General features: G+C 35.4%; 1 long non-coding RNA gene across 1 annotated transcript; it reads right to left on the bottom strand.

Annotated features, from left to right (window-relative positions):
• Positions 1-8,509: 8,509 nt before the first annotated feature.
• On the bottom strand, positions 8,510-11,940 carry LOC141706018 (uncharacterized). The gene is made up of 4 exons (XR_012568576.1): positions 11,715-11,940; positions 11,516-11,593; positions 10,608-10,652; positions 8,510-8,728 (listed from the first exon to the last, which is right to left on the bottom strand). It is a non-coding gene; the product is annotated as an uncharacterized LOC141706018 (long non-coding RNA).
• Positions 11,941-14,688: the final 2,748 nt, after the last annotated feature.

The following is a 14,688-nucleotide window of genomic DNA, read 5'->3' as shown; positions in this document are numbered from 1 at the left end:
TTCCATACAAACTTTTTATTTTTTTGAGTTAATTTGGTCAGTGGCGTTGCTATTTTCGCAAAATCTTTGACAAATCTTCTATAATACCCTGCCAATCCCAAGAAACTTCGAACTTCTGTCGGTGTCTTTGGTCATTCCCAATTTAACACAGCTTTAATCTTCGCTGGATCGACTTGGATGCCTTCTCTACTGATTATATGCACTAGAAATTGTACTTCCCTTAACCATAATTCATATTTTGAGAATTTTGCGTACAATTGCTCTTTCCTTAGAATTTCCAAAGCTATTCTTAAGTGTTCCACATGCTCTTCTTCCGTCTTGGAATAAATCAAGATATCATCAATGAATACAATCATGAATTTATCCAAATATTTCTTAAATATCCTGTTCATCAAATCCATGAATGTTGCTGGCGCGTTTGTCAAACCGAATGCCATCACAAGAAACTCGTAATGTCCATATCTCGTACGAAACACAGTCTTGGGAATATCTTCAGCTTTAATCTTCAATTGATGATAGCCTGATCACAAATCTATCTTGGAAAACCATGCAGCTCCTTTTAGCTGGTCGAACAAATCGTCAATTCTCGGTAAAGGATACTTGTTCTTAATAGTGAGCTTATTCAACTCTCGATAGTCGATGCATAATCGCATGCTGCCGTCCTTCTTCTTCACAAATAATACCGGTGCACCCCATGGAGATGTACTAGGTCGTATGATGCCTCGGTCTAGAAGATCTTGCAGTTACGTTGACAATTCCTTCATCTCGAATGGAGCCATTCGATACGGAGCTTTCAAAACTGGTTTTGTACCTGGTGCTAGATCAATTGTGAACTCGATTTCTCGATCTGGCGGTAACCCGGGAAGCTCGTCTGGAAAGACGTCCGGAAACTTACATACAACTGGAATGTCTTATATTCTAGAACTTCCTTTTTCAGTATCTAAGACGTAAGCTATGTACACTTCACAACCTTGTCGAAGCAATCATTTAGTCTGCATCACGGTGAGAAATTTCTTCCATTGTTTTTCACCCTTGAATATTACCGTTGTATTTTCCGCAGTTCACAATTTAACTTTCTTATTCGCGTAATCTATCTGAGCCTTATGACATGCTAACCAATCCATTCCCAAAATAATATCGAATTCTCCTAGCTTAAAAGGAATTAAGTCTACAGAAAAATGATGTCCAGCTATTTCTATATCACACGCAGGACATACTCGATCTACTTGAACTTGGTCGTCATTCGCTAATTTTATAATTAACGTCTCGCCCAACCATTCGATTTCGCAATGTAATTTATCAAGAAATTCTTCAGAAATAAATGAACGGGTAGCTCCAAAATCAATTAATACTTTTGAATCTACGGAATTCACCAGAAGCGTACCTGCGATCACACTTGGACTCTGCACCGCTTCTTTCATTGTCATGTTAAAAGTCCTTGCTTTGGGTTGATTCGGCGGCGGTGGCGGAGGTAATGCCAATACTTTCGGAATACTGGCTGCCATTGCTGGTCCTTTACAATTCCTAGCAATATGCCCTTTCTTTCCGCATTGGTAGCAAGTGATTTCTGCTATTTTTCCTGTTGGACATTCACTAGAATAGTGCCCTTTCTGCTTGCATTTGAAACATGTCACATCTGCTTTAATACATACGCCGGTATGCTTGCGTCCACAAGTTTTGCAATACGGCACTGGAACCTTAACAATTCTGTGGCGCCCTCCAAACCCGGGTCAGAAGTTTGGGGTCCACACATACACACACACATCTTATTTATAACCTACTTATAACAATAATAAAAATAACAATAATATGCAGTGACCCTATTTACCAACTACCACGGATCGCAACAGGTTAAAGTATGCACACAAGCCACACATCTACTTATATTACATATCGTTCAAATCCCAACCATTCAAACTCAAACTGAGTATTAAACTTTATTACAAACTTTTACAGACTTAAATTATTCCAAAAGAAACCTACTAACTCAGCTTTCTCAACCTGAACCCCTAGCTCTCGCACTGGACTGGGGATCCTCATTACCAACTGGTTCCTTTTTAGCTGGAAAGAATATAAACAACATCGCACAAATGAGCTAACTAGCTCAGCAAGTCACAATGACAAAACTGAGAATAATGATCATCAGGTGAACATGATTATGATATCAAGTGAACAATGGATTATGATTTAGAATTGGATATTATACTTTTAATTTAAAAACCAAGGTTAGGCTGCTGATCAGTCATGCACTAACCCCGAGCAAGGCACACAGCATTGCTCTAACTACTGGATCCAAGGCACACATTGGCCTAACTTGACCATTGTATGGTCTGACCACGAATCTGGTCCACAATTTTATAAAAACAATCCAATTCTAACATAATAACAGAATATGCAATAATAAACAATAACCAGAATCATTAACAACAATGAGTGTTTAACAATGAAAGGCTTTCAATCTTTGTAAGGATCAATAAGATAATTTAAAAGCTTGGATGCTGGGTAATGAAAGAATTGGATAACAAAGGAATCAACATTTCACGGTTTCAAAGATTTGGGCTTTCAAAGCATAAAATACAATGGTTTGAAGGTATAAGCAATCTGGTTCCGTGTTTTATATTTAATATGTATGTATTGGTGGAGTAGTATTGTATACTTGAGGTTCGTGTTTGGGTATACAACAATCAATGGTATAGAAAGAATAAGGTTCATGGCTCAAGAACAATAACTGGAATCAGGGTTTGGGTTTCAGTGCTTCAAGCACTTGCAATATCAACAAGACTATCAAGTACTATAATATCTCGAGAAAGTTCAGAACACTTGCCTGGTATTAGCTTACTACACTGCACTCGCTTCCAATCACAATCGTCTTACTCCTTAACTACCTGTTTCCCTTTCCTATGCCTTGCCTCTTCTGCTCACATATCATAAGCATCTATCAATCATCAACTCATAGGATTCTATTCAACACATACTTCTATCTACCCTTCGTTTTACCCAAATCCGATTAACAGATTGAAAGTTATGTAATAATCAAGTAAACACCGAATATATAGACTGATAGTCAATCAACAAGTCACATATAGCACATAATACATCACGTAATCAATGATATATTATTTATAAAGAAGTCTCGGGTCATAAATAGGCTTTCTGATATTTAAAATGATTTTTAAAACATTTTTCGGAATTAAAATGGGTCGTTCGATCAATTTCGGAATAATAAACAGGGTTCAGTTGGCCAATTCTGGCTCCGAAACAATTTTATACTAATTATCGAGCCTTGAAAATAATTTAGAATAATATTTTAAAGCTCGAAACTATTTTTTGGAATTTTTAAATCATTTTTAAGTAATTATATCTAATTAAATAATTAATTAAAATCAATTAATAATTAATTAAATCAATTAATCAATTAATTTCCAAATTAATTGACCAATTAATCGATTAAAAATTAACTGAAATTAATTAACTAATTAATTCAGATTTATTTTTGAATTAAAAATAATTTTCGGAATTAAAATAATAATTTTCAGAATTTTCAGAAATTAAAAAATGATTTTTTATAATAAAAATAAATAGGAAATATGATTTTTAAACATTTTATAAACAAGAATCCTATTTTTGAAAACTTTGCAAACTACAGGTACTAAACTTCACCATCTTCAAAAATACAGGGACTAAACTGCAATTTTGCAATTTCAGTCGCCGGAAAATCGGGGGTGGCCGGAGAAGACGATCCCGGCGTCCTCACCCCACCAACACCTCCAGATCAACACTACACAACACCAGGAACTTGTTCATGCATTCAAAACATTCTAATCATCCCTGTTCTGGCCGGAAATTGGCCAAAAACATCGCCGGTTTCCGGCGAACATCGCAAATCTTTAAAACACAACTCCCTTCGATTCAAGCATCCTCTGTTAACGAGCTATATATCAATCGATTGCAAATTTTATAAGGAACACAACCCACTATAAATCAACAGCTAATAACCCCTGAATCAAAAACCCCCAAATTTCAATTGAAAACATTCATACGGGTTATAAACCCTAATTTTGAAATTCGAAAATTAAACCCACTTTTGAGCATGTTATTGAACTCCAAATCAGACGTATGACATATGAAAATCATCAGGAAAACAAGCTCTATAACATACAATCATCAAATCATACAAACAATCATCCAAACAAAAAATCATATTTTTAATAAATTTAATTCGAAAATAAATAAAATTATAGAAAATAAACCTTGATTTCTGCAGTAAAACAAAGCTCAGAATCTGGTAGAACACTTCAAATCCTTCGTTTTGGTTACTCAAGCTTTGAAAACAGAGATTGGTAACGCCTTCGTTTTGCTGTTTGATTCTTAGAACAATTTATGTAATTAGGGTTTTTCTCTGAAAATTATAAAATTAACTATCTGCAAATGATTTTGATACGAAATAAAATACGGAAAAAGGCTATTTATAATTACGGGAAATTAGTATCCCGTTGGATCATTCCGGATATAAAACGGTACGTTTATTTATAAAAACTGATCCAAACGGTATCGGTTTTCGGGATAATTATCCAAATCAGTACAATTTGTACTGCGGTCTTGGTCTTAGCGCCTTCTTACACGTACTACGAAGTGATAATTGGGATAGTTTAATAAAAAGCTCCCGTTTATCGAAAATACGGGTTTTATTGATTTACCGAAATGAATATTGTATCGAAAATATTGCGTCGGGACCCGCGCAGAATAAACCGTACGCCGGATCGAAAAAGTCGAAACATGGAATATGCTCGGAATATTACAATTAGGTTAGGAAGGAGTTCTCGGAAGAGTTTCGGGTTCCAAAAATGTAACAACGATTGACGTCAGTTGGTTCCCGTTTTTATAAAATAGATTTTACATACTCGGAAAAAGATTTTAGAAATTTCATATGATTCATATAGATCCATAAATCAACATAAAAATAATTAGGAAGATATGACAATTATTTATATTTTATTTTGGACATATAAAAATTAAAATACTCAATTAATATTATTTTTGAATATCCAAGTACAGATATCACTTAACAATTAACTCACAGAATAGATACTGAACACACATAATAATTATTTAATAGCAAAAATAATTACACGATATATCCCGGATATTACAAATTTCCTGCTGTTTGGAGGCTTGGAAATGATTACCTGCTTTTTGTGTACCCTGTCCTATCCTCTTGAAATTCAAATTTGCCCGGGCTTGAAATCCCGACTTCCTGTTGGAACGGTCTTGGAAACTTCCCTGTCCTCTGTCTCGTTGAGATCTATAATAATTCCAAAATTTTGAACTATTTATAACCCTTATGAATAGTGATTTTGCTGATTAAGCTGAATAAAAAAACTTTTCATGCCACACTATGTAGGGGTTCTTCTATTGTTATTCTGAGATCTTATTAGTACTCTATATGGTATATAAGTGTATGTAAAGATCGTCAAAATCCAAATTCGAACACTTTGATTTTTCCCAAAAATCCACCAGATACCGAAAGAATTGAGTATAAGGTAACAGGATAAAAAGGATTTAAATTCAAGGATTATAAGAGAGGATCATAAAAGGAATATAATGTATTGAGAAAGGTTAAGGAAACCCAAGTAATAAGATCCCGGGTATGATCCCTCAAACGATAAACAAGAACGAAAGTTAAGCGAACCGTATAACAGATCAGCGATCATTAGCCAAGTGATTATGAGTTAATCAAAGAGTTAGTGGATGATGATGTCATCTCACCAACAAGAAGAGGACAAGTGTGGGAGGATGACATAGGAGGATGACATAAGCATGACCAAAAGGGAAGGAATTGTTGGATGATTGTGAGCCACACAATTTTTACCATGGTAACAACCTAATTAACAAGAAAATCATCACACAAATACCTAGGCAACCAAATAAGAAGCATTTCTTCTCCCCCCTCATTCTTGCTCTCGGCTTTTCCATGAAAAGCAAAGGAGAATTTTCAAAACTCAAGCTACACACCTTCATAATTCAAGAGGTTTGTTTCTTTAGCTTCCATAATTCATAACTTAGATGAGCCATAAGTTTAAGCTCAAGATTCCATGTTTAACATAGCTAATCAATTCATCAAAGTTCTTGGTGAATAGTGTTTTTCAAGAACTTGAAATTTTGATCTTGTGTTTTTGTTTAGATAAAGCTTTAGTAAGGATTTTCCAAGGTTGTTTCAAGCTCATTAGTTACTCCTACTCACAAGAAAGGTATAATCTCTTAACCTAGCATAATTATTGAATGTTAAGAAGCTTTTTATGAGTAGTATAGTTCATAAGAAGCATGGTTATTGAATATTTAGAGATTGGTTGGTTTTGTAATGTTTTTGGATTAGTAAATCTTGATTATTATTTAATGAACTTAAGTAAGCTCTTAGTTCATGATTGAGAAGTAGTATAAATTGGAAATCTTGAGATGTTGTGGCTGTTGTAGTATTGAGTGGATGAAGTTTGGTTGTAGTGGTGATTGTGGGTTGAATTGTGAATTGATTGGAATGGTTTAAATTTGGTAATCGTGTAAACATAGCCGTCGTAATGCCCGATTTACTTTAGACTGCTTTTGTTCTTAACATCGGGACCCGTGACTCACTGTTAGGTTTTGACCATTGCCATGATTAGATAATTCATGTTATGAGCTTCGTTTTGATATATGGTTCGCTTGAATCCGATGTACGGTTTAGGAGAAACGACCATTTTAAGTAACGGCGTTTCGCGACCGAACCCTTACCCCTCGCCTTACTTTAAAACCTTGGTTAAGGCCCCTAAAAGACTAAATGGATTACGAAATATGGATTAGGAAGTTGGTAAAGTACTCACGAAAGAATCGCCTTAAAATTCGTAATGGTTAATTTATTAAAAATGGTGGATCCGAGGGTACTCGAGCGACTTAAATGAATTGTTAAGCGCAAAAGCGAGCGTTAGAGTCTAGTTGGTTAAAGTGTAGATTCTTAAGCGACTTTGGTTTAATTCCAACTTATATGTTGTTTATAGGTTACCAGGCTCGTCCCAGGCCTTTTACCACCCCCAGTCGCTCAGGCAAGTTTTCTACCCGTTATACTGTTGTTGTGATGTATATATGTATATGCATTATCTTTTGATAAGTGCATTATTGTTATTAGCAAATCTTGCGATATATTGGAGCATGTTGATATGATATATATGCATGCCTATTTCGTAATCTTGATATCTAATTGTTGATTCAATTGCTTATAAGTTGCATAATACCTATGCTAGAGATAAGCAGTAATTGCGTATACCCTTAGTATAGGGGACCCGAAGGTGAACATTTTTTCTAAATCGGGAGTCGGTGTTCCCGAGTATAATATATATTTATATTTTTATATATATATAAATAGTTTTCAAAACTATTAATCGAATAAGGTTTATTCGATAACTTTATTTATTTAATGAATATTATTTTGAATATTCATTCGAGGACTTATGACTCCGCTTATTTATTTAATGAATATTATCTTGAATATTAATTCGAGGACTTATGACTCTGCTTATTTATTAAATAATATTCTTTATTTTGATTGAAGAATAAGGTTTTGATATTTCAAACTTATTTTCGATTATTCAAATAAAGATCGTACTTTCGTATATAAGTATATGTTTGGTTATTTATTATTCAATTCAAGTATGAGCTTTTAAAACTTTCACTTCATTTATTTTTATAAAGATCATCCTTTATGGGAATATTATTTAAATAATAATATTCAGATATTCTCCAACATATCGGGACTGATTTATTTTATTAAATCAGCATCACTCCAAATATTCTCAAAAATGTTTCCGAGTCTTCAAAATGATTTTAAAAGTTATAGCGGATCCCAAAACTTGATTTCAAATTTAAGATCTTCCTTCGAAGGGGACTTGAATACTCGCTCAAAAATCTGAGGGATCCGGCTCTGTGATGTATTTTATATTCGCAACAAGGTTGCTGTTTTGATAAAAGAGTTTTTGATTAAAATTCTTTGAACAAGTTAATCCATTAACAGGCACCGCCTGAGAAATATCGGTGAGTTTTCCTTTCCAACTAGATACGACTTCTTTGTGGAGCCGTATCAACAAGTTTCTACTTGGGGAAAGGGGGGACAAGCTTTACGTTTCAGAGTCATGGATTTCATCTGAACTAGGAGTGGCGTAAGTGGTCGAGTGGTGCCGGCCCAGCCTTATTATATTGGCCCAAATGGCCTGGAAGTTCCGCTAAGACGGTCCATTCCTTAGGAGTCCAGTGTTCGGTTGACAAGTAAATTCGACAGGTTCTCCTCTACATGTAGAAAATGGTGTGGTTGCACTACTGCGACTGATCATCGTAAGTGGTCTTCCTGGCGTGGAAAACTCCCGTAATGAGTTCATCATCCAGTTGGATATTTCTGCAACACTATCCGGAGCATTTCGATCGAAAGGCTACGAATGGGTTGTTGCCGAATGTAACACCCCCAAATCCAAGGTCGTGAATTCGGGTCGTTACGATCACTTATTAATTAAATAATTCTCTTTTCACAATATTACTCGACCTTTTATTCAAACTCACATACACACAGGTTATATGCTTGGAAACATTATCAAATAAATCATTTCCACTTATCTACCTGACGGGGCTGGCGCACAAAAAGCCTACGGAACTCACGAGCGTTCCTTACCCGCCTACGGACAGCAGTCCTGGTCTGATCCATGCTGGTAGTCTGTTGTGATATGATATATAAAAGCAAGGGTGAGCATTAAAGCTCAGCAAGGTATATATCCCCATAATTAAGTATGTAAGGATAAATAAAACCAATAATTATACTTTGTATCTCCAAAGCGTTCTGAAAGTTTATATGCTTATCAAATTTATAATATTCTCAAAATCAACTACAATAGTATATCCACTGAATACTTGTATTCATCTCTTTCTCAAAATCATTTTATACTCGTACTCATTTTATTTCAAAATCTCAAGATGTTACTCGAACCAAGATTCTCAAATGAGTGTGATATATATTCATCAACATCCCAATTTAAAACTCAGCCTTATTGGCAGATTTCTCAAATGGATTTGATATATAATCATCAACATCCTTATTTAAACTCAGCCTTATCGGCAGATTTCTCAAATGGATTTGATATATAATCATCAACATCCTTATTTAAACTCAGCCTTATCAGCAGATTTCTCAAATGGATTTGATATATATTCATCAATATCCTTGTTTAAAACTCAGCCTTATCGGCTATCTGTTGTATATTTCACAACAGTTTTTCCAAAATGGAAGAAAGGGACTATACTAGAATAAACCACGTATCGGTGATCAGCCGAATACGAAATTTTCTCTACTAGTAGAAGGAATACAAACCTAGCCGCCTTTGGGCTCATCAAGACACTACACGGTGGTTGCCCATTACCGTGCAAGTCCGAAAGTCAATGGTTACATAGACCATATAACCGTACAATGCGCCACTCCGCGCTTGCATAATGCGCCACTCCGCGTCTGGTCACTGCCCGATACCACTCTGTGCCGGGCAGGCCACATTCCAGTCCCAAAACAGTTATATCTTTTGCTCAAAATCCTTTTTCGAAGGAATAGGTCGTTAAAAGTTGACCTGTAAATAAGATGTTTTATTCATCACTTTTAACTCAATTGATCTTTGGGAGTTGTCGGATTTTTGAATTTAAAATCATTTTTAAATCCCTATCTGTAGTAGGGTGACACGTATATTACTCACTTGTTCTTTATTGAACGAGGAAGCAAAACTCTTATGCTTCAAGACTAAGTTCCCTAAGGTTTTGATACGTTTCAAATGATTAATCTCTTTCAAGAGTTTTGAATAATTTAGAAAGTACCTTTGGGAATTATGTCTATTTTTAAATAAGTTTTTAGAAGTCCGAAGATATTAAATATCTAAGGTCTCATAATTATATAAGAGGGATTTAATGAATTGATAAAATCTTAAGTACAAAGTATTTCTAATTAAGGTTCAATGAATTAATAAAAACCTTAAATACAAAATATTTTGTGAATAAGGTCCAACGAATGGAGACACCTTAATCAAATAATCAAAACATGATTTGGTATCCTATAATTGCTCTTTGAATAGTTAAATCTTTATTAAATAACGTGAAATTATTTATAAACTATTCAGTATATTTTTAAATACTTTCTGGATATTTAATAATCCCTTAAATATCGCTTTATAAAATAATCAATCAAGTAAGGGTGTCCCTTAAATGAATAAACCAATATTTCTCGAAGTTTAAGTCAAAATCTCAATCGTTCGCTTGATATATATATTACGCGAACGTACTTTGTTTATCGAAATAGAAATCTTTCGCGTCCGGCTCTCTCCGGAATTAAATCGTTATTAAAATATCTTCAACTCCCATTATCATATATTATATTTGAAATACGTTTCAACTTCTCATACTCGTGTAAAACGAAATTTGTTTTCGTAAACAATCGCATAATTCGTATGCATTGATATCATAGAAAAGCATATATATATTTGAACTGTAAATCATGGCATCAATATCACAACAGTATATATATAGCATGGATAGTATGAGATAGGGTTTCGAAAACTTGCCTCGAGTAATCGAAGTGGTATGGTCTCTGGTGTTTGGTTGGCGATCTATAAACAAAAACCAACGGTCTAAGTTAGTACGCGATTAACGTCTCGCTTTTATTAAGCAACTTTCACAACTACTCAAGTATAACGAATCTCCGATCGTCACATTCTCAACACTTATATTCTCACTTTATAACATGGTCGGGTTTTGAAATCGATCGTTCGCTTTAGAAAGTCCATTTCAAGTTTTAAGCTCGAACGTGAGAAAATGTTCGTCAAAACTAGGTTTTTTTATGCGTTTCTCGCTTGCGCTCGCTTTACCAAAATATTTTTATAAAATCGAAAAATTAATATTTTCCCAAGATTCTTTTTGGACAGTCTTCTATACTGTCATATCCATTTTTCATAATTTTTCCAGAATCTCAAAATTATTTTAAGTCCTTCAAAATCACCATGCAAGTGGACTTAAGTGCAGTTGGCTAATCGCAGAAATGTTTTACACTAAAACGACCATAACTCATAAACCGTAAATCTCCTCATGATGATCTACACATGTATAGAAACTATAAAACAATATCTATCTAGTCATGGCCAGTGGTTTTCAAATTTTAACCATTTTCATGGCCGAATGTCTTGCAGAAAACAGATCAAGTGCAAGAATGCCCAAACTCAATTTCTACTACTTGATCTTAACACAATCACTACCTATAACCATCATAAACACAAGTACTTCTCAAGATCCACCCACATGAACTTTATATGCTCTATCTAGTACCACATACATGGATTACAACTCAACATCTCAAGTCTTTATCAAGAACATAATCAATACAAACTCAAACAAACACAATCCTTTGGATCTTAACACTACAACAAATATAACTCTTAAATCCAACCATAAAACCTTAAAGGGTTGAAAGTTATACCTTCTTGGATACTAGGAAGGTTAGTGCTAGGATTATTGAGGCTTGGTTTTCTTAGAAAACACTTAGAAGGGCTAGATCCTTAAGAAACAAAACCAAGAAACAAGTTAAAATTTCGGAGTTACCTTTCAGCACCTCATTCAAACATTTTTATAAAATTGAAAACTATTAATTTGAGGCTGAAATTTGGTACGAAGCTTACCCATGATATAGAGAAGCTATGGTAAAAATTTCATGATATTTGAATGAGTATATTTTGAGTTATGAATTTTTCTTTCTCCCTTGCTCAGAAAATCCGAACTGCTGGAATGAAAAATGGGAGAGCTTTAAGTGAGGGAAAAGTGGTTGTTTTCTTTTGTGGCTAAAGTGTGGGAGTGTATAATGAATATATGGGATGTATGCAGCAGATTTGACAATAATTTGGCAAAGGTATGGGTTGGTTTGATTGTGTAGTGAAGTGAGAAAAGGGAGAAGTATGACTTGTGTACTTGTTTGTCTCCCATCACTATTCAACACTATTCCACTAACTATTCTAGTTAGCTTCTAATCATCTAGTTACACTCCTAACTACTAGTTAGGACTTGGTTATGCATGGCCAACTTGCATGGGATTTAATTTCTCATTCGTTTATTTATCGTAAATGCAATCGTCGTTCCATTCCGATAGTTTCCACGTATAACGACTTGTTTCGTAGCGATTTCTTTTATCGCTTATAATCCTATAACCAATTCCATTCCTTCTCTTGATCATAGAAATACCTTGATATATTATTTATTTCACGTAGTATTCCCGGTTCTACGCCATTCTTTACGGATACGAAAACACGTAGTATAATTGTGAATCTTCGAATTCCGTCGGCTTTTACATTCACTTATTTTCCTCGATAAACAAGAATATGATCTCGGATTCTCAAAATTCCACTATTCATTTAATGATGATCCCCATACGTATTACTTAATTAGCTCAAGTTACTATTCACAGAAGTTTTAAAATATTACAAAAATCAGGGTTCTTATAGTCTCCCCCCCTTAAAAGGATTCCGTCCCGGAATCAACTCACAAATAGATGGGGGTACCTTTCTCGCAGGTGGCTCTCTAATTCCCAAGTCGACTCCTCGACCTTGGGATGTCTCAATAAGAATCTGAATAGCTTGACACTCTTGTCCCTGAGTACTTGCTCTTTTCAACCAATGATTTCAACTGGTTGCTCAATGTAGGACAGATCTAGTACTTACTCATGTTTCACTATATTCTTGGTATCCGCATTATACTTTCTCAACATTGGCACATGAAAAACACTATGAACCTGTTCAAGGTTTAGAGGTAAAGCCAATTCGTATGCCACGGTTCTATTTGTCACAAAATCTCAAAGGATCCATATATCGGGAACTCAACTTTCCTTTCTTTCCAAATCTCATCAGTCCTTCCCATGGTGACACTTTCAAAAATACCTGGTCACCCACTTCATACTCTCTGTCTTTTCGTGCTAAGTCGGCATATTTACGTTGTCGGTCTTGGGCTGCCGCTAAGCATCCTCTGATCAACTCAACTATGTCCCTCGTTCTTTATACCAAGTCGGGACCTAGTAACTTTCTTTCACCAACTTCATCCCAGTACAAGGGTGAATGGCACCTCCGACCATACAGCGCCTCATGTGGGGGCATTTCTATACTCGCATGATAACTATGATTGTAGGCAAACTCTATCAAAGATAGGTGTTCATCTCAATAACCTTAAAAATCAATTACAAAATTTCTCAACATGTACTCCAATGTCTAAATGATTCACTCACTTTCTCCATCGGTTTGGGGATGGTATACAATACTCACATTCAGTTTGGTTCATAAGCATTCCTGAAAGCTCCTCAAAAATATCTGGAGTTGAATCGGGGATCTCTGTCAGATACGATAGCTACAGAGACTCCATGTCTTATCACAATTTCCTTGATGTATAGCTCTGCTAATCTATCCACCATGTAGGTTTTCTTGATTGGAAGAAAGTATGCTGACTTGGTCAGTCGATATATAATTACTCATATTGCATCACGGTTAGCCTTAGCTCGGGGAAATCCTACCACAGAATCCATGGCTATTTGTTCCCACTTTCACATCGGAATTCCTAAGGGTTGTAGGAGTCCCCTCGGTCGCTGATGTTCCACCTTCACTCTTTAACAGGTCAAACACTTACTGACCCAATTGGCCACGTCTCTTTTCATGTTGGGTCATCAATAATATTCCTTTGGATCTCGGTACATCTTGGTACCTCCAGGATGAATTGAATATCTAGAATTATGTCCTTCGCGTAAAATTTCATCTTTTAATTCTCGAACATTCAGAATCCAAATCTGGTTCGCATACCTCATAATTCCCTTCTCATCTTTCTCATATTTGACTTCTTCTCAGTCAAAGATTCTCGCTCTTCATTCGTCTTCTCTTCCTGATAATGTCCCATCTTTTCTAACAATTCCAGTTCTAATTTGATCTCAATTAGTCCATCAGTCCCTTTACCAGTGACTTCACCTCTATCTCCATCTCCTCGAGTTCTCTCACTAGTTCCTCCGGCGTTGTCAACATCTTGAGTCTCTCTTTACTACTAAGGGCATCGGCCACCACATTGGCCTTCCCTGGGTGATATAAAATCTCACCGACATAGTCTTTCATTAACTCTAACCATCTCCTCTGTCTCCTGTTGAGTTCTTTCTGAGTAAATATATACTTAAGGCTCTTATGGTCAGTGTAGAGCTCACAATTTTCTCTGTATGGATATTGTCTCCAATTTTTCAAAGCAAAACTATTACTGCTAATTCTAATTCATGAGTAGGGTATCTTACTTCATATTCCTTCAGCTGCCGTGAGGCATAAGCAACCATTTTCCCATGCCACATGAGCATGCATCATAATCCTTTATGTGACGCATCACTATAGATCACAAAATCACCCTTTCCATCGGGCAATGCCAGCACGAGGGCTGATACCAAACTTCTTTTCAATTCCTGAAAACTTTCCTCACATTTTTCATTCCACACAACCTTTTCCGTTTTGCAAGTAGGCCTAATCAAAGGTCCTGATATCTTAGCAAAATCCCGTACGAACCTCTCATAAAACTGGTTAATTCCCAAAAAGTTCCTACTTCCGTAGGTGTGGTTATTCTTTCTCATTGGAATACTGCCTCAACATT

This window comes from Apium graveolens, chromosome 2 (genome assembly GCF_009905375.1).
Source record: "Apium graveolens cultivar Ventura chromosome 2, ASM990537v1, whole genome shotgun sequence".
NCBI lineage: Eukaryota > Viridiplantae > Streptophyta > Magnoliopsida > Apiales > Apiaceae > Apium > Apium graveolens.
Note: the sequence above shows the minus strand (reverse complement) of the source record. Positions and strands in the feature narration are given on the sequence as shown.